Source organism: Protopterus annectens, chromosome 7.part1 (assembly GCF_019279795.1).
Source record: "Protopterus annectens isolate FY-2018-M chromosome 7.part1, PAN1.0, whole genome shotgun sequence".
NCBI lineage: Eukaryota > Metazoa > Chordata > Ceratodontiformes > Protopteridae > Protopterus > Protopterus annectens.
The window spans coordinates 528905366-528930125 of NC_056740.1; the positions used below are offsets into that span (position 1 = coordinate 528905366).

Sequence of the window (24760 nt, forward strand, 5' to 3'; positions counted from 1 at the left end):
AGGCCCAGAAAGAGAAATATAACAAAGGAGGGTAGATTTTTAAAGAAATTTATGAAAATATTTGGCATGGAAGATGTGAATTCAGTGCTAGGAATTTGGTGTGAATTTACATATTCCCCTAGATACAAAAACTGGGCTAGGCTAGACAGAATTTACATTTCACAGGAACATGTGCATTTAATTGATGGCCTTGATACACATCTGTTTCAGATCACGTGCCAATAATAACTAAAATAAAAAGGGTAATGAAATTAAAATGAGTCACTGGTGCTTTCTTACTTATCTGTTGAAAAGAGAGGAATTTAATGAATGGATAGTCGAAATTATTCAGGAGATATTGGAGAAGATAGAAACTTCTGAAAATATAGATAGGGAGTGGGATAACATTAAAGTGGAATTTAAAAATAGGGTGGAGATAAAAGAAAGGGAAATATGGTTAAGAAATAAGTATTATTTAGAGGGGCTGACAAATATAAAGTATTGCAAATAGGGGGAATCTCTCAAATAAGAAGTGGAGCGACTGCAGAGTCCTAAACAGAAAATAAGGGATTACCTCGATAATGTCCACAATTTAGAAAGCTTGCTATGAAGCAACTGTTTTTTTTTTAATAATAAGTCTAGACCACAGAATCTTTTATCACAACGACTCAGGCAACAGAAAGTAGAAAAGGCTGTCACCAAGCTTAGGGAGCCTGTAACAAGGAAGATAACAAGGGATCCTGCAGAAGTATTAGAAATATTTTGCAAATTATATGAAAATCTATATAAAGCAGAGAAATATGGACGGCGCAGTGGTGCAGTGATAGCATTGTTTCCTCAAAGTAAGAGGTTCTCTGGTTCGATTCTCAGCTGGAGTGCCTTCTGTGTGGAGTCTATGTCCTCCCTGTGCTCATGTGGGTTTCCTCCTGGTGCTCCGGTTTCTACCAACATTTCAAAGACTTGTGTCTGGAGCATTTCACCTTGGGCCTCCACTGAAATGGTCTTTGTTCCAAGTTGGAGTTTTCCAGTAAACAAATGTTAAAAAAATAAAAAAATATATAAAATGGAGAAAAGGTACAAATGGAAATGTTTATGGAAGAATTAAATATGCCAAGGCTAGAGGGAAAGGAGGCTTAATCACTAGAAGTTAGGGCAGGAGGAAATGTGATAAAAATGGCGATGTATAACCAATCTACAGGAAAGTCTCCAGGAATAGATGGTATTCCTGTGAAAGTTTGGAAGCTAGGAGGGAAAAACTTGATGAAGATCTGGAAGGTTTTATTTAACAGTATTTTAAGAGGAGGAGAAGTACCAATATCCTGGAAGAAAGTGGTAGTATCTGTACTACCTAAAGTGGGCAAAGACCCGTCAGATCCAGCTTCATACAGCCCATTTCGATACTAAATCTTGATTATAAAGTGTTTATGTCTACAGTGGCTAAACAGATGGCAAAAGTGATGGCAAAATTGATATATGTGGATAAGTGTGGTTTTTGTGGAGGGGAGGCAAACTTTTGACAACATAAACAGAACATGGATGATCCAGAGGGAAGCAGAATGTAAGAAAATACCATTGTTGCTGGTGGGTCTTGATGCAGAGAAAGCATTTGATAGAATAAGCTGGGAGTTTATGAGCAGAGTAATGGAAGCATTTGCATTCCCTGGTAAAATTATAATGTTGATTAGGAAGATATATGAAGGATCAGAAGCCAAAATTAAAGTGGGTGGGGTCCTCTCTGATGATCTCTGTTTGTGCAGAGGAACTAGGCAGGGGTGTCCTCTCTCCCCTTTGTTATTTGCATTATATTTAGAACCAGAAAATAAAGGACTCAGAAATTCAAGGATATAATTGGTATGGTAGTCAAGAAAAGCTGGCTTTATTTGCAGATGACATTATTTTATACCTGACAAAACCAGAAAGGGACATTACAGTGCTGTGGAACATATTGAGACAGTCTCAGACCTTTTCAGGATACAAAGTTAATGAAGCTAAAACAAAAGCAATAGCAGTAAATTATGTACCCGCATACAAACTGGTTCAGCAATATCCATATTTATAGGGACATAAAAAAATGAAGTATTAAGGAGTGTGGATTAAAAATTATACCAGTGTGGCATCTAAGGATATGTGGGAAGAGACTAAACAAAACATAATGCAAAAACTGAGAAAATGGAAACTGTTATATGGATATTGATAGTAAAATACATGCATTTAAAAAGATTTTAGTCCCTTTAGGTCAGGCAATTTTTTTATCAACCAGAGGAGAAGCTGTGGAATAGCAATCAATAAAGAAGGTTTTTATCTAGGAGGGGAAGACAGCAAGAGTCAAGTGGGATAAGTTTATTCTTCCACTAGAACAGGGTGTATTGGGATTACCCGAGTTGAAGGGGTATTTTAGAGCAACGCAGTTAAGGCTCCTATACATAGCACAAGCAGAAAACTGTAATTCAAAGTGGAAAGAGATGATGATGAAACACATAGGAAGTTTAGGTAACAGGGAGAGACTGGCATTTTGGATACAGACCTTTAAGGAGAACAACAATAATCGTATAGAATATTATATTCATAAAGTAGCACTCGTCTGAGAACTAAGCCAACACAGGAAGGGAGAAAGGAGATTCTGCCCTATAGGGATGACTGCGCAGACAATAGGCAAGAGGGGGCGGGGATATATTGGAGAACAGTGGCAAAGGAACCAAGGTATTGGAAGCAAATAATTAGAGAGGGAAATGTAATAGAATGGGAAGAAGCCAAGAACTTATTTGGACTCCAGGCTAGAAACTGCCTTCGATATTGAGGATTGATATTGGAGTATAGGCAAAGAGAAATAAATATGGGGGTCTTAAATGAGAGACCAACACTGGTAGAGTTTTTAGTATAATGTAGAACAGTAGTTGCTGTTAAGAAAGGAATAATTAGTAGAGCATATAAAATATTGCATGATAACTATAAAACTCAATCAGAGGTTAAAAAGGATTGGGAAGAGAGAGATTAGGAAACAATGGGGGTATGTATATATATATATATATATATATATATATATATATATATATATATATATATGCATAAATCTCCCTAATATGCAACAAAATCTAGAAGATTTCAGATCGTTGCCTGGAAATATTTACACAACTATTTTTATACACAAACAGACTTCAAGGAACTTTTTCCTCAGGTAGACAGCAAATGTTGGAGGTGTGATGGGGCAGAAAGAGGTAACTGGGAACATATTATCTGATATTGTTAATCCTCGTTCATTCTTTATGCATGGGTATCGGTTCCAACCTCGGAACCGAGCTGGCCATTTTCCAAGCTCGTGTCAGCTTCAAACTCTCGAGCTAAACTCTTATCCACAATCCCCCTCTCCCCGTTACCTCAGATTTCGTTTGCCGCGTTGCCATTTGGTCATGTCAAGCTGCTTCTCTTGAGCCAAGTACAGGTATTTGTTGTTTAATAGCCATTTATATTACTTTTCTGTCAGAAAAGTTTATATTTCGTTGTCTCTTACCCTATCGCATCTAGCGATCATACTTTCTTCAGGTTTTTCTTCTCTTTTCTTTACCTTTTTACCACAAGGTATTCTTCCCTTACCATCGTTGGTAATCTTTCCCTTTCTCTCATACCTTTGGGTATTCCTTTCTACCATTGCTGGTTCCCTTTTCTGCTTTCTAATTTAGCTATTATGGCAGATAAGAAAGGTAGTCCAGGGTTTGAATGGTGTTCTGATTGTGGACACAAGCTACCTACTTCTGATGCACACTCTTTGTGCGTTTATTGTTTGGGGGCATCCCACTTGTCTGTTGACCCGCCCTGTACTATTTGTGAGAACTTTTCAAATAGAACCTTGCTGGAAAGGAAAAACAAGCTGTTACTGAAGGGACTTCTTAAATCTTCCTTTTCAGAGGCTATTTCTGGGTCGGAGGCCTCAACCCCTCCTAGAGCCCATAACAAAATCTTGGATGTTCCTACCAAGGCTAAATCTTTGCCTTCGTCCCCGGCTTGGGACTCCCACCAACCAAAACCTAAAAAGGCTAAATTTTCGGCTCCGGAGCTCACTTAGTCAGTCTCAGTGCTTTCGGTGCCTAGACCTTCGGCACCGAGGCCTTCAGCCCCATTAGTGATCTCTGCTCCGTCTTCTCCTGCAGCCTTCAGTATATCGGCACCAAGGGGGTCCTTGGTTCAGACTATTAACACTGTATCGGCGCAGACCTTGACCATGTCGGCTCTGACATCTTACTCTGAACCGACGCCTTTATTGTTGATTCCAGTTTTGTCGGTTCCATCTTCGGTACCGACAACCACTTCAGCACCGATCCATGTGTCGGTGCAGATCATGACCTCAGCACCGATGACTTCTTCGGTGCGGACACCCGTAGTCCAGTCTCTCTCAGAACCGTTGTTCTTGGTGCGGACTGGTGAGATGGGCACCGAGTTTGCCTCTTCTGTGGACAGGACCGTTTCTCCCTCAGTCTCCGTGAGATCCACTAGAAGCCTTTCCGCACATGATGTGTTGCATCTTGTAGTTCAGGTGCTCTTGGCCAGAGGTATCCCACCCCCCAGGAACTATCCTTCCTTGGGAGGTGATCACCCATCTCCAAAGACCCCTTCTTATTCTCCTCCTTCATTGCCTTGAAGTCCATGGATATAGCACAGTCTTCCCCTTCTGTGGTTCCCTTTATGGATCTCACTAAGGAACCGCAGTTGCCTTTGTGGCAGTAAAGTTTGGCTACGACCCAGGATGTCAGTTGTGACATGCATAGTTTGCTGCTCCACAGTCATCCAGGGACTCCGGATCAGCAGGCTGAGCCACTTAGGGGAGGGGTGACCCCTGTCCTAGACATTCACTTCTCTTCAGGTGGACCAGCCTTCCAACTGATGGAGAAGGCTTTTGCTGCTGTTGGCGATACTGGACTGTCTATCCCTCCGCCCTCCCCTTGTACACTGGTTTCACAAGTCACACCGAGCGGACACCGGGTGCAAGGGCCTCAGGACATATTCCCAGAGGAAACCCCTTTTCCGCTGTCTTCCCCAGCTTCTCCCACTGAGGAAATCCACCAGAAAGAGGAAGCACATGGACTCCATAGAGGAGTCCCTCACTGAAGACACAGATTTTGATGAGGGGGAAGGATCCCCTTGGTCACTCTTGGAGGTATCTTTTGATGATATCCTCAAAATCCTGAAACAGAGAGGTGACTGGCAGTCCTCTAATCCGACCTCTGAGGAATCTGTGTTCCTGCAGGCCTTTTACGGCCGGCCCCCTACCTCCTGGGTAACTCCACCTGCCGATGAACTTGTTCGGCTTATCGTGCAGCATGCTTGGAAGGCTCCTGACACCATTTAAGCTATTCCCCGGAGGCCAGATAAGATTTTGTCCCCTCCTGCTACTGATCCCCATTGGTCAAAAGGTCTTCCTGTGGATGCTTTGGTGATGGCGGCCGCAACAAAAAAGGATCTGGAAGAATAAGAAAGCCAGACTGACCATCCGCCTAACAAAGAGTCCCGGGCCCTGGACAGGATAGGGAAGTGCACCTTTGCATCAGCAACCTTTACTATCAGGTCCCTGAATTATATGGCGCACTTTACCAGGCTTCAAAGGGATCTGATTTGTGAGCTTTCTGAAACCTTGGCTGGTGCCGTGTCTGATGAGGTCCGTGACAAAATGGCCTCTCAGCTGGCCACCATTTAGTCAATATCTAACTCCTCTATGCGGCTGATATCTCACGCATCAGAATGAGCAGCGGATTCAGCTGCGGTCTTGAGACGACACGCCTGGATGCGCTTGTGCAATTTTGCGGAACTCTTTAAGGCTTCCTTTCTTAATGCTCCCATTAAGGCCTCCTCGTTGTTTGGACCCAAAGTTAAAAGCACACCGGCCAGATGTAAACAGGACGGTAAGACCATTTCTGCCGTAGGTGTCCATTATTCTTCCCCTCAATGTGCTTTTTCCTGAAAACAAAAGAGTGGGAAGATATCTTTCAAGAAATCTCAGGGTCCTTTCCGTGACACACAGGCCGAGCTCTCCCCTAGAGGCAGAGGGGGAAACTCACAGGGAAGATGCTCCTTTCGGGGAAGAGGGGGGTTCGCATAACCAGGGTTCCAGGGATTCTTTCTGTGGCCAATCCTACCAGCGCTCCTGAAGTGCAGCCCAATTCTTTCCTCTGGAGGTGGTTGGGGGATGTTTCTCCTTGTACCCCTCTGCCTGGCTAGCCATCACCACCGATCCTTGGGTACAAAGGATTATAACCAGAGGTTATCATATCCTCTTCGATCTTTGTCCTGTCCCTTCAAAAAACCTTCCCGACGTTCCACCCAGTCAAAGGGAAGAAGCAGCACTAGAGATAGAAAAGCTGCTAAGAAAGAGAGTCATCCAAATAGTCCCTCCAGACCAGATAGGATTCTACTTAAGACTATTTTTGGTGCCAAAGAAAACCGGGGACTGGAGACCAATTTTGAATCTCAGTGTATTGAACAAGTTTGTGAGAGTACAAAAATTCCGGATGGTCACAATACAGTCTATCCTCCCGCTTTTGGAAAAAGATGATTGGATGTGCTCGATAGATCTTCAAGACGCGTACTACCACATAAAAGTGAACAGGCCATCAAGAAGATTTTTGCACTTCTGTGCAGGAGGCAGTCATTACCATTTCAGAGTACTGCCCTTCGGACTCTCTACAGCCCCCAGAGTGTTCACAAAGTGCATGGCAGTTGTCACAGCTCACTTGCGACTTCAAGGATTCCAGGTGTTTAAATACCTAGATGACTGGCTCATTTCCGCCCCCACCAGACATCTATTGGAAGAAGCCCTGGCATACTCTCTCCTCACTGCACAAAGGCTAGGCATAACCATAAACTGGCAAAAATCCAATCTCACCCCATCTCAGTCAACAGAATTCATAGGGGTTATCTTGGACACAAAGAACTGCAGAGCTGCTATTCCAGAGCACAGAATTTTAAGGATAAAGCAACAACTGATTCCAATCCTTTCAAGGGAGAAATCCACAGCTCACTCGGTTCTGCAGCTGTTGGATTCCATAGCAGCCTCCATCACCATTGTCCCCCTGGTCAGGTTTCACATGAGGCTTCTACAATGGATACTACTCACCCAATGATATCCCTTTCAGCATCCTCTTTCAGCCATGATTTGAGTAACCCATAGGTGCAAACAGGATTTAAATTGGTGGATGACACACAATCTGTCACAGTGGTCTCACCCCTTCTCCCCCCAGCAACCCAAGGCCACATTGACCACGGACGCCTCCCTGATGGGGTGGGGGGGGGCTATGTCAGGGACAGACAGTCCAAGGCACTTGGTCCGAACTGGAGGCCAATCTGCATATAAATGTTCTAGAGCTGGGGGCGGTGCTTCTGGCATTGCAAGCATTCCATCCCCTGCTGCCGTCTGGGACAATTGCAATTCAGTCAGACAACATGGCGGTGGTCTGGTACATCAGCAAGCAAGGTGGAACCAAATCTTTACCCCCTTTGTCGAGAAGCCATGAGGATATGGCAATGGGCGATGGCTACCAACCATTTTCTTCTAGCAACGCACATTCCCGGGAGTTCCAGTGTGATAGCAGACAGACTCAGCAGGTGCATTCTTCAACCTCACGAGTGGTCCCTGAATCCCTTGATAGCGGTGGAGATCTTCCACTGCTGGGGCCGTCCTTGCTGCGACCTCTTTGCATCCCCGACCAACTACAAATGCAGTAATTACTTCGCCCTGATTCCTTTCTGGGACAGTCACCCAGGGATGCTCTAGTCCACGATTGGCTCTCGAGTCTTCTTTTATGCATTCATACCCTTTCCCCAGTTTCTGAAGAAAGCCCATCAGTTGAAGAGCAAGGTGATCCTCATAGCACCATATTGGCCTCGACAGATTTGGTTCCCCTTCCTTTGGCCTCACCTACTAGATTGACCATGGATTCTCCATCCAACCCCGGAGTTGATCTCACATCCACAGAACCTGGTTCATCCCAACTGGAACAGCCTGAAGCTCACAGCTTGGCTACTCCAATTCCCTTGATTGTCAGGCAGAATTATCTTTTTTTACCAGTGCGTGACATTCTCATTGCATCTCATAAGTGTTCTGCTAGAATTACTTATCCGAGCAAGTGGAAAAGATTTACCTGTTGGCTGAAAGATAAACAAGTAGATCCCTTCTCAGCACCAGTGTCGATAATACTAGACTATCTGGCCAACCTTTTCCAATCGGGTGTATCGGCCTCTACCAATTTTCATGAGGGTGTCCAAGATTCCTCTCGTATGTCCCACAAATTGTGCAAGACCTTCATAAAAGGTGTGAATCATCTGAAGCCACCTTTTAGAGAACCTATTCAACCATGGGATTTATCATTAGTTCTACAAGCTCTGACAATGCCACCTTTCCAGCCAGCCTCTTCTTGCGACCTCAAGCATTTGTCATGGAAAACCTTGTTTTTAGTCGCCATTACTTCTGCCAGATGTATTTCTTTGCTCCAAGCTTTATGTATCAAGAGTCCATACTTGATTTTTCATAGAGATAGAGTGTCTGAGAACCAATCCATCTTTTCTGCCAAAACTGATCTCTGAAATGTCCATTAATCAAGCCATTGAATTGCCAGTTTTCTTTCCCAATCATTCAAACAGAGGAGAGTATTGCCGTCATACCCTAGATATCCACAGAAAAATCCATTTTTACTTAAACAGGACTAGGTCCTTTCGTAAATCTAACCAGTTATTTTTGGCTTTTTCTGGACCTAGATTAGGATCTGTTGTTGCTAAGGTCACATTAGCTAGATGGTTGACGGACTGTGTGACCTTCATTTATACACAATGTAATATCTCGTTGCCTACTACCATGAAAGCTCATTCAACAAGGTCGGTGGCAACTTTTGCTGCCTTCCATGCCAGAGCTTTACATGACATCTGTACAGCCGCAACTTGGGCTACGCCTCATACCTTCATCAATCATTACAAATTGGATTTGGCCTCCAGGGGAAGAGCATCTTTCGGTTCTATGGTGCTCAGGAATGTCCTTCCATGAGAGCCTCCCAGGAATAGAGGTAGCTGGGGACTCTGTCCCATGCGTAAGGAATGAACGAGGATTAACAATATCAGATAAAGAAGTTATGTCTTACCATAATGTTCCATCTGTATTGTTAATCCTCGTTCAGTCATTACAACCCTCCCTCCTTCCCCCTCCTGTGGTTTCTAGTGGATGTCACCATCCGGTTCTCTTAGGTAATTTGACCAGAGGTAGCCTCTACCTTCTTTGACTTGCAAACTCAATCTGAGGTAACAGGGAGAGGGGGATTGTGGTTAAGAGTTTAGATCGAGAGTTTGAAGCTGACGCGAGCTTGGAAAATGGCCGGCTCGGTTCCGAGGTCAGAACTGATACCCATGCGTAATGACTGAACGAGGATCAACAATACAAATGGAACGTTATGGTAAGACATAAGTTCTTTTTCTGGGAGTGTAGTGAGTTGGTGGACTTTAAAGATTCCCAGCAAACTGCTCTGTCGGAGATGCTGGGTGAGCAAATTGGGGTAGCTAGGGAAATTATTTTTTTGAGCTATGATACAAAATCGGAATTGCGTAGACATAGTAAGGCTTCGATGAGTCTAATTGTGATGGCTGCCAAGAAAGCGATTACTAGAAAATGGAAATCAAAGTCTAAACCAACTTTGCTACAAGCAGTGACGATAGTAACAGAGATGAAAACAACTGGAACTGGGATCTTTAGAAAATGGTGTGAGCAAATTACATAGGAAAAAATGGGAACTGTGGGATCAATAGATTCAGAGGAGGAATGAGGTTTAAAGGAAGGCAGGATTTGAATGAGCTATCTAATGGTTGATTAACAATGACTGGATATGTTAAAAGAGATGTATAATGTTTGCAGCTACAGTTGTGTTGGCTGAAAACTGAGATTGTGTCGTTATGGTTTATTGTCATATATGTAAATGTAACATGGCCTATGTCATACATGATAATTTAATAAACATGTTTCTTTCCTTTTTTTTTTTTTAAACACACCTTTATTGTATTATTACTTGCGACATAGGCAATTTTACATTTATCCAAAAGTAATCAAATTGTATTAACAAATTAATATTAATAAACATTATACTTCACATATATTGCTGTATATCATATAACCTAAGCAGCATTACATACATTATTCAAATCCTGACCCCCTTTTTTAAACAAGACAGCTTTATTAAACCATCACTTACGACATAAACAGTCATGCATTTATGTAAATGAAAAAACACTCTGACACAATCCTAGTTGCAAGCATTTTACACCACAAACCAAAGATGCTTCTTGTTGGAAAAAAAAAAAAAAAAGAACCCACCAAAACAAAGCAAGTCATAATGACTATTTAATGGTCCATGACCCCCTTCCACCATAGCAGTCCCTTTTTCCTTCCAGAAAGTCTGAATCTACACTTCTCACTTTAGAAACAGATAATAATCAGATAAATGGTATTTGAAGGTTGTTCATCAAGGTTACAGATGGCAGGGGAAGGAAATTTCTCCATTTCAGGAGTAATTTCTCATCCATCAGACCGGACTCCATTTCCCCTGTCTTTCAATACATGCCGTCTCCAGTAGGAATAAAGCCAGTTCCTCCCGCCCAGCTTGGGAAAGTTTTTTTTTTTCCAAGGATGTTTTGGTGCCAGAGAAAGAAAATGCATAGAGAACAGTTCTGGATCTTTCTTTCCTAAACCAGTTTGTGATAGTGCCCAAGTTCAAAATGCTGTCACTTCACAACGTGTTACCTTTTCTTCCTTATTTAAAGTTTCTGGTAACACTAGATTTAAAAGATGCCCATCATCACATCCCTTTTCATCCACGCTTCAGGCATTTGTTAACGCCTTACATGTCTGGATCACATTATCAGTTCTCTGCCTTACCTTTTGGACTGTTCACTGCACCACAATTGTTCACAAAGTGTCTAGCTCCAGTTTTAGTTCATTTCAGGCTATATGGTATCCACATTTTTCCTTATTTAGATGACTTGCTTATCTTTCCTGACACTTTAAAAAGAGACTCTGCAGTCTTTCATTTGGGTGAGAGAGCTCTTATATTAGCTGGGACTCCAAGAGAACATTCAAAAATCTTTTTTGACTCCATCATGCAGGATTGTCTTCCTGTGGTGTCTGCTAGACATCTCAGTTCAAAGATCTTTTCTTCCACAATAAAAAATATATCTGTATATGTATATATTTCAAGGGCTTTCCACTCAGACCCAAGTGTCTGCAAAGGAATATCTTTGGATTTTGTGTTTCATGGTATCTTTGATTTTCATGATACCCTTGGCAAGACTCACATAAGAAATGTACAATGGTATGTGAAGTCTCTTTGGTCCCAGTACCAACGCCCTTTATATTTTTAAATCCTGACCTCAGATCCAACATCATCTCCTTCTCAGAGTTTAGATACATAGCTCAATCTCCTTCCTTTACTCATAATCCTGTCCAAACTCCACATTACCTCGGATCTCATTTGCCACTTTCAGCATGGTTCTCGTAGCTTAGGCAATTTTTCCAGATAAGTGCTATCATTTACATTGATAGTCCTTATTTTCTTCATCGTTCATCTACCTGCCATGTTAACTAGAAAATAATAATAATAATACTATGTATAATTTCATTTTTTGGTACTGTTAGTATGGTCTTGCTGTTGTGCATTTTGTAGGCTCATGCCTCCCTCCATTCAGTCCCTTTTCCCTCTCTACTAAGTTTTTAGCTGTCTACTGTATCATTGCTGGTATCGTACTTTTGTAATTAGGGAATTCCTCTTACCATTGCTAGTATTTCTATTTCTTTTCCATCATGCCTGGTAGTCATGTCAAGCAAACCGACTGGATTTAAGAAATGCTCTTCTTGTGGGCGTAAGATCACCAACTCAGATGCCCACTCAGAATGTGTCTACTGTTTTGGAATTGGGTATCTGAATGCGGAGTACGAGATTTGTGCAGACTTTTATCACAAGGGATTACTACATTCCATTTTTCCATTATCCACCCAATATATCAAAGAGAATACCCAATATGCCAATGCCAACCCATCAAAGGACACAGCTGTTAATAAGGAGTCATCCAGAAGATCCCACCAGACCAACAAGGATTTGGAACTTATTCCAGATTGTTTTGGTGCCAAAAAATAAATGGGGACTTCAGCCCAATATTAGATCTAAGTCACTTAAATCAGTTTGTCAAACACTGGATGTTCCGAATGGTCATGGTTCAGTCCATTCTACGTCTACTATGAAAGGATGATTGGATTTGCTTGATAGATCTCCAGGACCAGTCCTCTCACATAAAGATAGACAGACAGTCCAGGAGATACCTTTGCTTTTGGCTGGGAGCCAGTAATTTCTGGCTCAGAGTCCTACCCTTTGGTCTCACCACAGCCCCCCGGTATTCACCAAATGTATGACTGTGGTGGCAGCTCACCTGAGATTTTTGGGATTTCAGGTGTTTCCTTACCTTGATGACTGGCTCCTCACTTCTCTCGCCAGGTGTCTACTGACATGTGCCAGAGACTGACTACCTACTCCAAATTTGTATTCACCTGGGCATCACAGTCGACTACAAAAAATCTCATTTGTCCCTCAGTTAAATCCTGGAGTTCATAGGTGCTCACCTGGATATGGTTTCCCAGATCATATGACTGCCTCAATGCAGACTATATGTATGTTACCATGTCAGACAGTGCATCTATTATTATTTCAGTCACCACCAGCCAGAATGGTTCTTCAGCTCCTCTGTTCGATGGTGGCCTCCATAAACCTTGTGCCTCTAGCGAGATTTTATATGAGGGTTCTGCAGTTGACACTGGCAATTCAGTGGTCTATGAATTGATGTCTCATGACCTTTCCCATTAGAATCACAGATATTTGCAAGGACCATGTCTCCTGGTGGATTCATGCAGCATATTTTTCCTCAGGGTAGTCCATTTGTTTTACCTTTGACAAATGCCATGGTAACCATGGACATTTCCCAGCTGAGGTAGGGTGAGATCCCTACTTAGGACAGACTGTTCAAGGCACTTGTTCCCCCTTAGAGGCTATTCTTTATAGCAGTATACCAGAGATAAGGCCAGTCCTGTTAGCATTGCAGGCCTTTCATAACGTCCTGCCTCTAGGGCTGATTGCTATACAGACAGACAACATGTTAGTGGCCTGGTACAACAGCAAGCAGGGGGAACCCACTCTTACTGCCTGTGTCAGGAGGCTATGAGAGTGAGGCAATGGGTAATCTCTTCCGAGCACTTTCTTCTAGCAGTACACATTTCGGAGTAGTCCAACATTTTAGTGGACAGACTGAGCAGATCTATTCTACTGGCTTACGAATGGTCCCTCACTCCATCGGTGACGGAACAGATTTTTCACCAGTGGGACCAGCTGTGCTGTGACCTCTTTGCCCCTGCCCACAATTTCAAATGTAGCAGGTATTTTGCCCTAATCCTCCTAGAAAGGAAGTCACAGAGAGACGCTCTGATTCCTGCTTGACCCGTCAGTCTCCTTTATGCGTATTCTCCTACTCCCCTCGCATCTAAATTTCTACAGAAAACATCTCAATGGAAGAACAAGGTGGTCCTCATTGTGCCATTCTTGCCATGGAAAGTGTGGTTTACCTTTCTTTGGCCTCACCTAATATGCCCACCTTGAGTTCTGGATCCCCTCCAGCTCTTCTGCCTTACCTGGACATTCAAGCCCTTAAACTAACTGCATGGTTTCTTCACTTCCCATGATGGCTAGACACTCAAAGCTTTCTTCCAAAATTTTGCATATCCTTACATCTCCCCAAAAGGGTCTTACTAGAAAATATGTAAGAGCAAATGGAAAAGATTTTCTATTTGAATCAGTCAGAGACACCTGGATCCCTGTTCAGCACCCATTTTGTCTGTCCTAGATTTTCTGGCTTCTGTTTTTCATAGTGGGGCAAGTTATTACACAGTCAAGGTACAATTGGCTGTAGTTTCCAGTTATCATATTGGTAAAGATCATGTATCCTTGGCTTCCTTCAGACTATGCAGAGCTTTCCTCAAAGGTACGTTTTTACTTAGGTCACCTTTCAAAGATCTCACACCTCCTTGGGCCCACACCTCCTTGGGATTTGACAGTTCCACTTCAGTCCTTGACTCAGGCTCTCTTTGAACCAACAGTAAAAGCTGAATTGAAGTATTTGTCTTGGAAGACCATTTTTCTATTTGCCATTATATCTGCTAGGCAAGTATTTGAACTCAAGGTATTGTCTAGCAAGTCACCTTAGCTTATTTTTTAATAAGTACATGGTTTCCCTTTGTACTAACCCTTCCTTTCTCCCAAAAGTGATGCAGTCAGCCCACAGCATAAAACACTGGTTGCCATAATTAACTGCAAGCAGTGGTCAGGGAAGGCTCTAAGGTCAACAGAAACTAGACTGAAGACCTGGAAATTTACTGGAGAGAAAGTTCAAGGAATTGCTCAAGGCTGTAGCAGCTCAGGAAGAAGAGGAAATAGGTAAGAGTTGAAGACGAATGGCAGCACCTCAAAACAGCATGTGTGAGGATTGTAAAAACTGTATGTGCTTGAGCCAGGTATGGAAATAAAGTACATAAAGAAATCTCGTGGCTGAATGCAGAGGTCCAGAAAGTCATGAAAAGAAAGTGCAGGAAAAAAATGGGAGATATGACTGACCAAGTTAAGTAATACTGGTTGGATAACAGAGAGGCTAAACGAAAGGTTGCAGTAGCCAAGAACAAGGCATCAGAAGCACTCTACCAGCTTCTGGAGAGTGACTTGATAGATGCCACAAAGAAACTCTTATCAGGTTGTAAGGCAAAGCAGAAAGATTAAGAAGAGAGTCAGTCACCCTTCATAAGAGATGCCAGCAACAACCAGCTCGCCAGTCCACAGGACATCAAAGGCATATGGAAGGAATGCTTCCAAGAGGCTTCTGAATGAAGAAAATCTCATAGAAGCTGTAGTGTCTCAGACATAGTCTACCATGAAAGAAGAGGAGGAGCCTATCCTAGAAGAAGCAAGAACAGCACTAAGGAAAAATGAAGCCTGGGAAAGCAGTGGGCTCAGATAAGGTCACAGCAGATATGATCAAGATGTTGGGTGAATTAGGAGAGAAATGGCTCCAGAAGGAACCTATAGTAGTATGGAGAGAAAGCGTGTCCTAGATGACTGGAGAATAAGTGTAGTAATGCCAGTGTACAAATAAGTATGACATCCACAATTGTGGACAGTACAGAGATATCAACTCCCTGTCACATTGCATGAAAGTTCTGTAGACAGTAATTAATAAATGAATGCTCAGAGTAGTACAAAGCAAGATGGGAGATGAGCAGTTTGGATTCGGATCAGGATGCAGCACAACAGATCTGATGTTTGCAGCAAAATAGTTGAGAAAAAGCTAGAGATGAGGAAAGAGTTCAGCTGGGCATTGCTAAACTGGTAGAAGGCATACAACATGGTCTCCAGAAAGCTGATTTGGACAGTTCTTTGGTGGTTTGAAGCCCCAGAAACATTGGTAGAATTAGTGCAGGCTACACAAGGGCTTAATGACTCAAGTAAGAACAGTGTTTGGTCTCACAGAGAAGTTCACAGTGGGAGTGGCTGTGCATCAGGGTTCAGGTCTGACCCCGCTGCTGTTCATACTGGTGATAGACTACATCAAGCAAACAGGTCAGAAAGGGCACATCAGCAGAGTTACTAAATGCAGATGATGTGGCATTACAGGCAGACTCTGAGCAAGAACTTCAGCAAGGGATAGGGGAATGGAATGCAAAACTGAAAGCATGTGGGATGAAACTGAATACAGACAAGACAGGTGTAATGGCAGCAAATGGGGGAAATCAGAAGAAGCTAAGAATTAAGATAGAAGGGAAAATAATGGAACAAGTTAACAGATTCATGTGTCTGGGAGGGTTGGGTGGGGAAAAGGGAAGTTTGAATGAGGAAGTTAAAGCTAGAATCAGAGGGGCTGTAGTCAACTGGCACAGTGTAGTATATGACAAGAATGCTAAATAAGTTGAAAAATAAGGTGTACAAAACAGTTGTGTGACCAGTACTACTGTATGGTACAGAAACCTGGGCAGTAAAAGCAGAGCAGTCGACGAAGCTAGAGGTGATGGAGATGAAGTGCCTGAGACAGGTGGTGGGATGCACACTATGGGACAGATGAAGAAATGGGTACATCAGAGCAGAAGCCAAAGTAGCTGCAGTTGCAGAGTAAATCAGAAAGAACAGATTACAGTGGTTTGGGCACAGGAAACAGAAGGCAGAAGGCAGTCTGTTGAAGAAGATGTGGGACAGGCAGGAAGAAGGCAAGAGAAAACAAGGGTGTCCAGCAGAGATGGGTGGATTGTGTGAGAGTAGACCTACACCAGGCAGGTATAACTGTTGATGAAGGTAGGAGAGTGGTACTGAATCGAGAAAAATGGCGGCAGTTGATACAACACTTCAAACCCATGTTGAAAATGAGGAAAGGGAGTTGATGATGATGATGGAGTGGAGCTAAATGAAATATTCAGAAACTCTTGACAGGAGATTGTTCGGTTCTACAGACTGGGGATGAGCTTAGTAGGTATGTAGACACCATGTCAGTGGGGACTCTAGAAAGAGCAAAGGATGGAAGAGTATGTTAAAAATGGCCTTGGGTCTGCTTGACACAGTTATGTGGACTTTTTTCTTGTCTCGCTGTTATCTAGGTGTGGAAGGGGTGAAGGTGTCATGCAGTGACCCAGGTAAAGTAGCTAATCTATATGTTTCTAAAACTTTTATTGATTAGTAGCATGTTAATTTTGTTTAAGGTGAAATATACTTTGTTAGAATTGCATTTTTTTGGTTGGTTATGTGGAACTGTATATTTGGTGTGGTGATATTCTAGTCTTTTTTCTGGTATATTGACCACAGATGTAATATACTGGACATCATAGCTTTGATTTTAGTGATCAATGACTGTGTTGTTTATACTTTATATATGTAAAACCTAAAGGAAAAAAGGTTATGTGCTGTGAAATGTTAGTTTGGAAGAAACACAGTCTGTCTTTTTTGGTGTTCTGCCTTTGCATTTTCAGTCTTTTCAATTTTTCCATTTCAAGTTTTTGGGTAATGACTTTTTTTAGTTGATGATGAATTACTTCGTACAGCCGTGTTTTAATTTCTTAACCATGTGGAATAACTTTGAAACTCTTGTGTAGATGGCTTTTTATTTGATGTAATACCAGACTTGCCCAGATGTGTAATGTAATATTTTCATCATGTTTTGCAGGAACAGTCCCGAATCCTTAAAGTGAAGGTAATAGGTGCTACAGGATTGTTCAAGAAGGATCTTATTGGAGCTAGGTAATTATATATGCTGAATGTGTATCGTCATTAGAATAACAGTTGCATCCATTCAGAAGAGATGTTTAAAATTCATCCAGGGTGTACTACATGAGAGTAATCATTGACTGACAAAAATGTAAAGTTAAGGTTTAGCTCTGTCCATTCCATTGTTTCACCAAGGTATTCCGTGTCAGATGCACTTACATTTTAGAAAAGAAAGAAAGAAACGTAATTATAGACAGTATAAAATAATACGCTTTCTTAATTGATGATGAGAAAAAAAATGAAGAAATGCCGTGCTGGTCCATTAGCCGAAAATATAACTAAACAGATTTTATAATTACCTCCAGCTTTTGGGCTAATAGGAGTCCATCAGGTGTTACTATGTTACTGATATTAAATAAATTGCTTTAATATCCACTTGTGTCTAGAAAGGGAGAAGAAAGTGCATCATTTATTTATCATTAGCTAAAAAACGACACCTGAAAAACTGCCAACGTGAGAAAAAAACTGTGTTGTTTGGATTCTTAGCTTAACATGCATGTGTGTGTGTGTGTGTGTGTGTGTGTGTGTGTGTGTGTGCCCATGTGCATTTGCAGATGTGCATGCACGTGTGTAAGCCTGAAATTTTGGAAGGCAATGTTATGGCCTACCATAAAACTCAAAAAAACCCCCACAAAATTCTGCATCATAGAGTTGTTGTTCATTAAGCAGGAAAGAAAGCATTGCCTGAAGTCTACCACTCTGACATTTAATGGAAGATAAATAACAAAGCAATGTGATGAAAGATTAGTTAAATGCTAAGAAGGAAAATGTGTTATTTATAATGTGTCAGTCTGTTTTAACATAAAATCTTTGTGAGAAAAATGTTGTATATCTGGGCCAAGCATGAAATGGGCCAGTTCAGGATTAGCTGTCTAACCCGGTAAACAAATATAAGTAAATAGTTAATTAATAAAAAGCTTTGGTTAAAAGAATATATGATAAATGCAGTAATGTCCGGGTCAGTGATATGTTAATGAAAACAAAAAAATCTGGGGCTATCAACAGAATGTGATACTTGCACGGATGTTGTGTGCAGTTAGTGTGCTGTGTTGGTCCACTAAAAAGCACTACAACACCTCTGTTCCAAGTATACAAAGGTTTTGTTAACTGATGATTACCGCGCTTAGCTGTATACATCAAATTAGACCATTTCAATTTCTCTGTTTAAAGATACAGTCTTGAATTCCCAAGACTGTCCTCCCTAAAGTGAAATACTTTTGGTAGCATCTAAGAATGCACTGTCCTGCCCCTCAGACTTTGATGTAGCATAGTTAGCTGTAGCAGAGCTGTGCTTCTGTGCATCCCTGACACAGGCTGAGTACTTTGTAAGAGGACTAAAGCTTAAAATGTACTGATTAGTCTACATTGTGTTCTCGTCTCAGTTGCATGTTTCCCAGGTTGTAATCTTGTATTTATCAGCAACTTTGAATCTGCAGAAAAGGTGCATAAGCTTCTTGGCCCTTAGTCAAGAGATGTCATTGTCAAAAATCATCTTTTCTCCTGGCCTGAATATAATCTCCGTCTAACTCCCCCCACTGCTATCAGAATAGGTTCTTCAGCATTCATGGTATTATGCTATAAAAGGAACAACACTGCATTGTCTTGTAAAGGAAGTTGTTGGCAGTTTATCTGTTTCATGACCAAATTCCCTATCAACTTTGTATTTTTCATGTTACACTGTGTAGACCTCTGTCCCCTGCCCTTCCCAGGAGTACCACATACTGCATTCAATTCTCTTCTGTGGCCCAAAGTGATTGGTTGATTTGTTGTACTTTGCTAGTTCATGTTTCTCTCGGGCCTCTTTGTTTGGCACTGCTAAGTACTGATTTTTCTCTTGTAACTTAGATTATTATTTATGATTTTGTGCTTTTATTAGTAATGCCACAGGAGAATATTATCAGAAAGTGCTGTTCTGGCTGTCTTGATTCTGCAGGAAGATTTTCAGTTTCATTGCCTTGACCTTTTCAACAGAGACTCCCCTGATAATTGTGAACCTTGTGCTGAAATCGCTGAGAAAACTTTCACCAAGAAATATAAGAATTTTTAAGCTTTTTTAGAGCATAAGAAATTAATTGTGTCAACTTGTGTTTCTTCGTTTGGCTGCCCTGTTTTTAGTCAGAAATATAAACTTTTAGAAGGAAAGACTTTGAAAGAAAAGGTGAAACACAGGGAGTCTTCCTGTAATACTGAAAATTTACAAGGAAAGGAGCTGGCATCAGGTGTGCCAGTGGGACAGGCTTTGCTGCGGAGGAAGTCCCAGGCTGTTATGTGCCGTGTTAGGATTCATTCCTGTACTTCAGTGGCTGATGATTGTTCTAGTTCTTCACTTCTTCTCAGAACCTCACTACCTCAGTAGATGTTACAGGGGAGAAAGTATCACTGGGATTGACTACTACTTTGCTTAAAATACTAGTAAAAGTGACATTTGATTGTGGAACCTTTTCTGTTCACCTAAGGAAAACCTGATTAACTTGATACCAATCCCTGGGCATTCTTTGAAAAACTGGAATTTATATATATTTTGGCCCTTTAGACTCCATCTGTTTCTGTCACTGTGTCAGCAGGTGATTTTTTTCAGCTATTGATTTTAGGATGGATAGGGACTAGATATTAGTATGGTAGTCAATATTCTGTATCCCAACTATTAAACCTATGAAGAGGACACTTTATACCCAGATACCCTGTTGTTTGGCATCCAGGATGGTCACCTGGACATCCAGTGCTAGGAACACTTTTCTTTATTCCAGAAGGCCACTTACGCTTTGGCAACTCTCTTCTAGGCTTTTTACTGTAGAAACTAAAGAAAAAGGTAAAGGCTTCCATCTCCTTTTCCACCTTTATCCATTTCAAAGGAAGATGAAGGGCTCTTTATCTGTGCTGATAAAATTACCACCCATGGTTAGGATACTGACTCTAAGGATGAGAAATCACTATCTTCTGGCTCACCTCTAGAGAGGGTATGTCATTTGGAAAAACACAAACCCAATGAAGAAGTATTTTACAAGAAATTGTAGGGGAATTATCCTCTTAAAAAGGATTATTGAATTTCTGGTGTTTGCAACAAAAAATGAATTTGCTGAACTTCTAACAGTTTATGTACTTGTACCTTCTGCAGTTCCTGTCACCATCCTTTCTTTTAGGGATTTTGGTATTTTGCATTTTTGTAGCTGGATCCTGATTCATATCCACCATTGCCAATAAACCATATACATTTTATAGGGTTTAGAACTAAACCTTTTTAATATTCTAAATCTAATTGATGACTTAAAAAGGTACTTCTGATATGTTCTTAATCTCCAAGTAACTCCATGCCTGATGCTATTGTATACTCCTCTGTATTCTGATTAGTTATAGACAGATGCATTATGGAGTCTGTTTCCATCCACTATAATGCTAACATCAGAAATAAACTGGCAGAATTCCAGCATAAAGAAGCTTTACAATGAAAACGGGAAATTTTGAGCTGTCTGTAACAGATCAACACTTTCTCTGTATAAAATGGACTTAAAACTAATAAGTAAAATCCTCAAGCACACTGTCAAGGAGTGGAAGGCAAGATATTAAGTCAATGTTGCTGCTAACTATAAAGACAACCATAAAGTTTTATTCAGTTATATTAGAAAACTTAGAAGTAATGCCCATTACTGTACCAAACTTATTTCCAATGGAATCTTCCACTCTGATTCCAAAGTTATTGCTTATATCAAATGTTATTGCTTATAAACTCAATAGTTTTAAACCACTATTTAAACAACATCTTAACCAGTCCTGTTCCTGCACATGCTCCTCTGAAGCTTGAGACTTTGTGTTCACTGTACGATACTCTCCAAATACTCTTCTTAAATAGAATACATTCAACCTCTCACTGAAATGAGAAAACAATTTGTATACATAACTGTTGGCTGTACAATCCATTAAGTTGCATGTGGCCTTTTCTCTTTAGTAACTTCTATCTCTGTAAAATCTTAGAATGTATAAATGTAACTACTTTTTTGTATATAAATATAAATAGAAATTTAACTACTCTGTGTTTAACTGGAACTTAATGTAATCCAGTGTAAGCATTTGGAGCTTTTCTCCCCAGGCCTCCTCTGAAAATGGATATTACCCAGTTGAACTTTCCCTGTAAACAGAGAAAAGTAAATAAATAATTAAATATCCTCCTAGACAAGTTCAGTACTGATTACTTACTCTCCAGCCCAGTTAACTGTTATCCCCACTACCAACCATACCATCCCTCCAAAAATCACCTTTGACCAGGTTATATCTCCAGTAACAAAAAACAAAAATACTGGCAGTCCACTGGGATGGATAATACCCCTGGCTGTATGCTAGCAGGTGTTAGGCATCACTTAAACTGAAGAGGTTTGGCTAAGTATCTCCGTGGATTACCTTCCTGAAATAAGGAGAACTGCCTTAGTGGCGCACCATTGCATACCTTCTTCACTTGTGGAAGCCGAGCATGTGCAGAATAATAAAGCTTAAGGCAAAAAACAAACTACCCTAGTGGCTGCCTATATGATGGTATCTCCTGGCCTATTTTTGCCTAAAAGATAGAAAATAAATGGACCAGCTGGCTGGGAGGTAACAAGAGTAAAAACTGCAAACAAAAATTAAAAAACACATATTAACTGCACAAATGTCATCTTTAAACGTTTGGAGAGCATAAGTGCTAACCTGCTAAACACTGACTTGGATGATCCATAAGTTCTGGACCCAGACAAGTATAAGTTTGTAAAGGTAGATTGTGCATTCTAAACTAAGTCAATTTCTTTGAAAGAGTCATTGAAGCCTTGGATGAGAGCTTAACATTCTGTAGTGCTTATCTTGATCATGCCAAGGCCTTTGCCGCCACCCCCTTGTTGGTATCATATAAAAAGTCTCCCAACTTCGTGTAAACCTATATGTAGTCTGCTGGATTGCCAGTTGACTGTTTGACAGAACCCACACTTTTGATAGGGAGTACCTCCTCCAGACATAGGAATGTCACCATGCGGTTTTGCAGGGTTCTGCCTTGAGCCCCTTGATGGTCAGCATCCATACCTCAAAAGTGAAAGCAAATGACAAAGGACTATGTCTGACTTAGTTTGCTGACTACTGACTGTGTGTAGTTGTCATTCCTACTGGACATCTGGTAGGACCTGCTTCATATCATTGCTTATTATGTCACTCATGGGCCCAACTTCAGTGCTAAAAATGTAGAAAATGTACCTATACGAGCAACATCACCCTCCTCCTATTGCCACATTACTAGTACACGTATAATCTTATTGAAGTTGGGTTCTTACGTAGATAAAACTCTTGTTTTGATTGTGGTTAGGAAGTCCTTCTGCCTTGCTCAGCTGATTTGTTGGGGATTATGTCTTCTAGGTTCCATGCAGTCTTGGTCCCACTGTACTCTTCCCTTATTACACATATCCTTGAATACAAAGTTAGTTTTGGAATGTACCATACAATGCTGCTTGACCAACTTGAAAGACTGCAATGGCCTCTGAACAAGATTTCTGAATTGCACAGTATAAGCTACCTGAAAAGACTGAAACCTTATCCCTTGACTATACAAGACTTCTGACTAGTAATGTCTGTTTATCCTAAAGTCTCCCCACCCTTTTTGGCCTCCTCTACCTTGGCAGATCCAACAGTCTTTGTCACACTAATGCCAAAGACCTCAACCTGCACCACAAGATCAGCAACCTCTGCTAGTATGACACATTTGTAGCTAAGTACATACCTTGCCTTTGGAGTAAACTCCTCCTCCTACAAATTTTAACATCCTATCTACTTTCAAAACTAGACTTGACGATTGGATGGGAGACTAAATTCATGTCAGTAGTACGTGAAACTTCTATTATTACCAGGGTTGTCTAATAGCGTCCCAATTAGATAAACGAAAAATTAAAATGTCGAGCGACTGACAATTCGAAATTGCCATTCTTCAAAATCGCTATTGTGAGATTGTGATACAGTGAAGATCGGAAAATTTGTTCTTTCCTCACTGTAGTGCGATCTCTGAGTTGGTATATATAATTACCGGGTGGTGTGTGGGGGCACTTTTTGACTTTTCAGCCGTTCGAGATTTTAATTTTTCATTTATCTAATAGGGACCCGTCTAATATATTCTGAATCCAAGTGCTGTATGAGGCTGTGAACTTTTAAGTTGGCACAGACAGCTGTAATATTTGAAGCACACTTTAAAAATGTGGCAGTGATGCTGTGGATATAAACTTTAGGACTTTTGCTTCTGGAGCATAGCCCTTTCCTGTTGATGCTAAGGCACCACATTTTGTTACCTCTTTAGATAAAAGTTTGCTGTTTAGGAATGCTTCTCAAAATTTTTAAGAGTTGAGATAGAAGAGGTGTCCATGGAAAATGTGACGGAAATATTTCATCATCCTATCTCAAAACATTTTCGACTCATTCTTAGTAAATTATTCACACACAAGTGAGAAAGTAATGAGTACTAAAAAGGTAATGCCATCTGAAGAAACAGTAGCAGCAGGGACATATCCTATAGTGGCAGTCCTTGGCATTGTCTGTGCCGTTCACATAGCACTAGTACCTGGCAAGTTGCCTTTTTTCAAATGTAAAGATAGGTTTTGATTAGCATTTCACCTGTTATTTTATACAGGAAGGATCATGCTTTATATATGGCTGCATTACTTGAGCTAACATTCAAAGATTTGATAGATTATGGTTAGATTCTTAGAAAATAAAATAACACCCCTTACTGAAAAAATGTAAACTCTTCTGAGAAGTGCAGATACATTCTGTTCAGCAGTTGCATCCTTTGAGCATATACAAACCTGCTTCATAATTTCTGTAGAGCACTGCCTCATGCTCACAGAAAATAAAACTCCTTATTAAAATACCCTAAAAACCTGTGAAAGGTACGCATATATCAAGAATATTGAGGCTAAAGTGTCATCAGCAGTTGAATCACTAGCATGCATGCATCTACTACTACATGTGCAGTTTCTGAGGAATATACCCACAGAAGTTTCACCTGTAAGACAAGAAACCACAAGTTCAATAGAACTTGAATGTCATGTGCATAAACCTCTGACCACAATAAATCACATGCACGGTCATCAAACATGGCAGTTAGGAGATTCCAAATGCCTGTAGTTAAAATTCTACTTGGCCAGATTTGAAAGTCCATGAGGCAGACTTATTGGCCTTATAAACCCCAAAACATCTTAGTCTTTGGTAATTCCATTGAGTATAGAAGAGATACATACCTTACTAGATTTTATAAGGAGTTTTTGTCAATGTCTTGCCTGCTTGAAAGCAAAAAATGGAGACATATCAGCTACTTTAAAGCAGATATTGAACAGTCTAAGTCTCTCTTTGATATGCATCAGGCTGTTATGAAATTATTATACATCCTAGCAGACACAGGGGAAAACATTTTTGCTTAGTGAAGTCTT

General features: G+C 41.0%; 1 long non-coding RNA gene across 1 annotated transcript in view; it reads left to right on the plus strand.

Moving 5' to 3' along the window:
• Positions 1-24760, plus strand: part of LOC122807853 — a 541908-nt gene that overhangs the window by 107604 nt on the left and 409544 nt on the right. The window contains exon 2 of the long non-coding RNA XR_006365727.1: positions 17233-17306. This is a non-coding gene — a long non-coding RNA (uncharacterized LOC122807853). The remainder of the gene's footprint in view (positions 1-17232; positions 17307-24760) is intronic.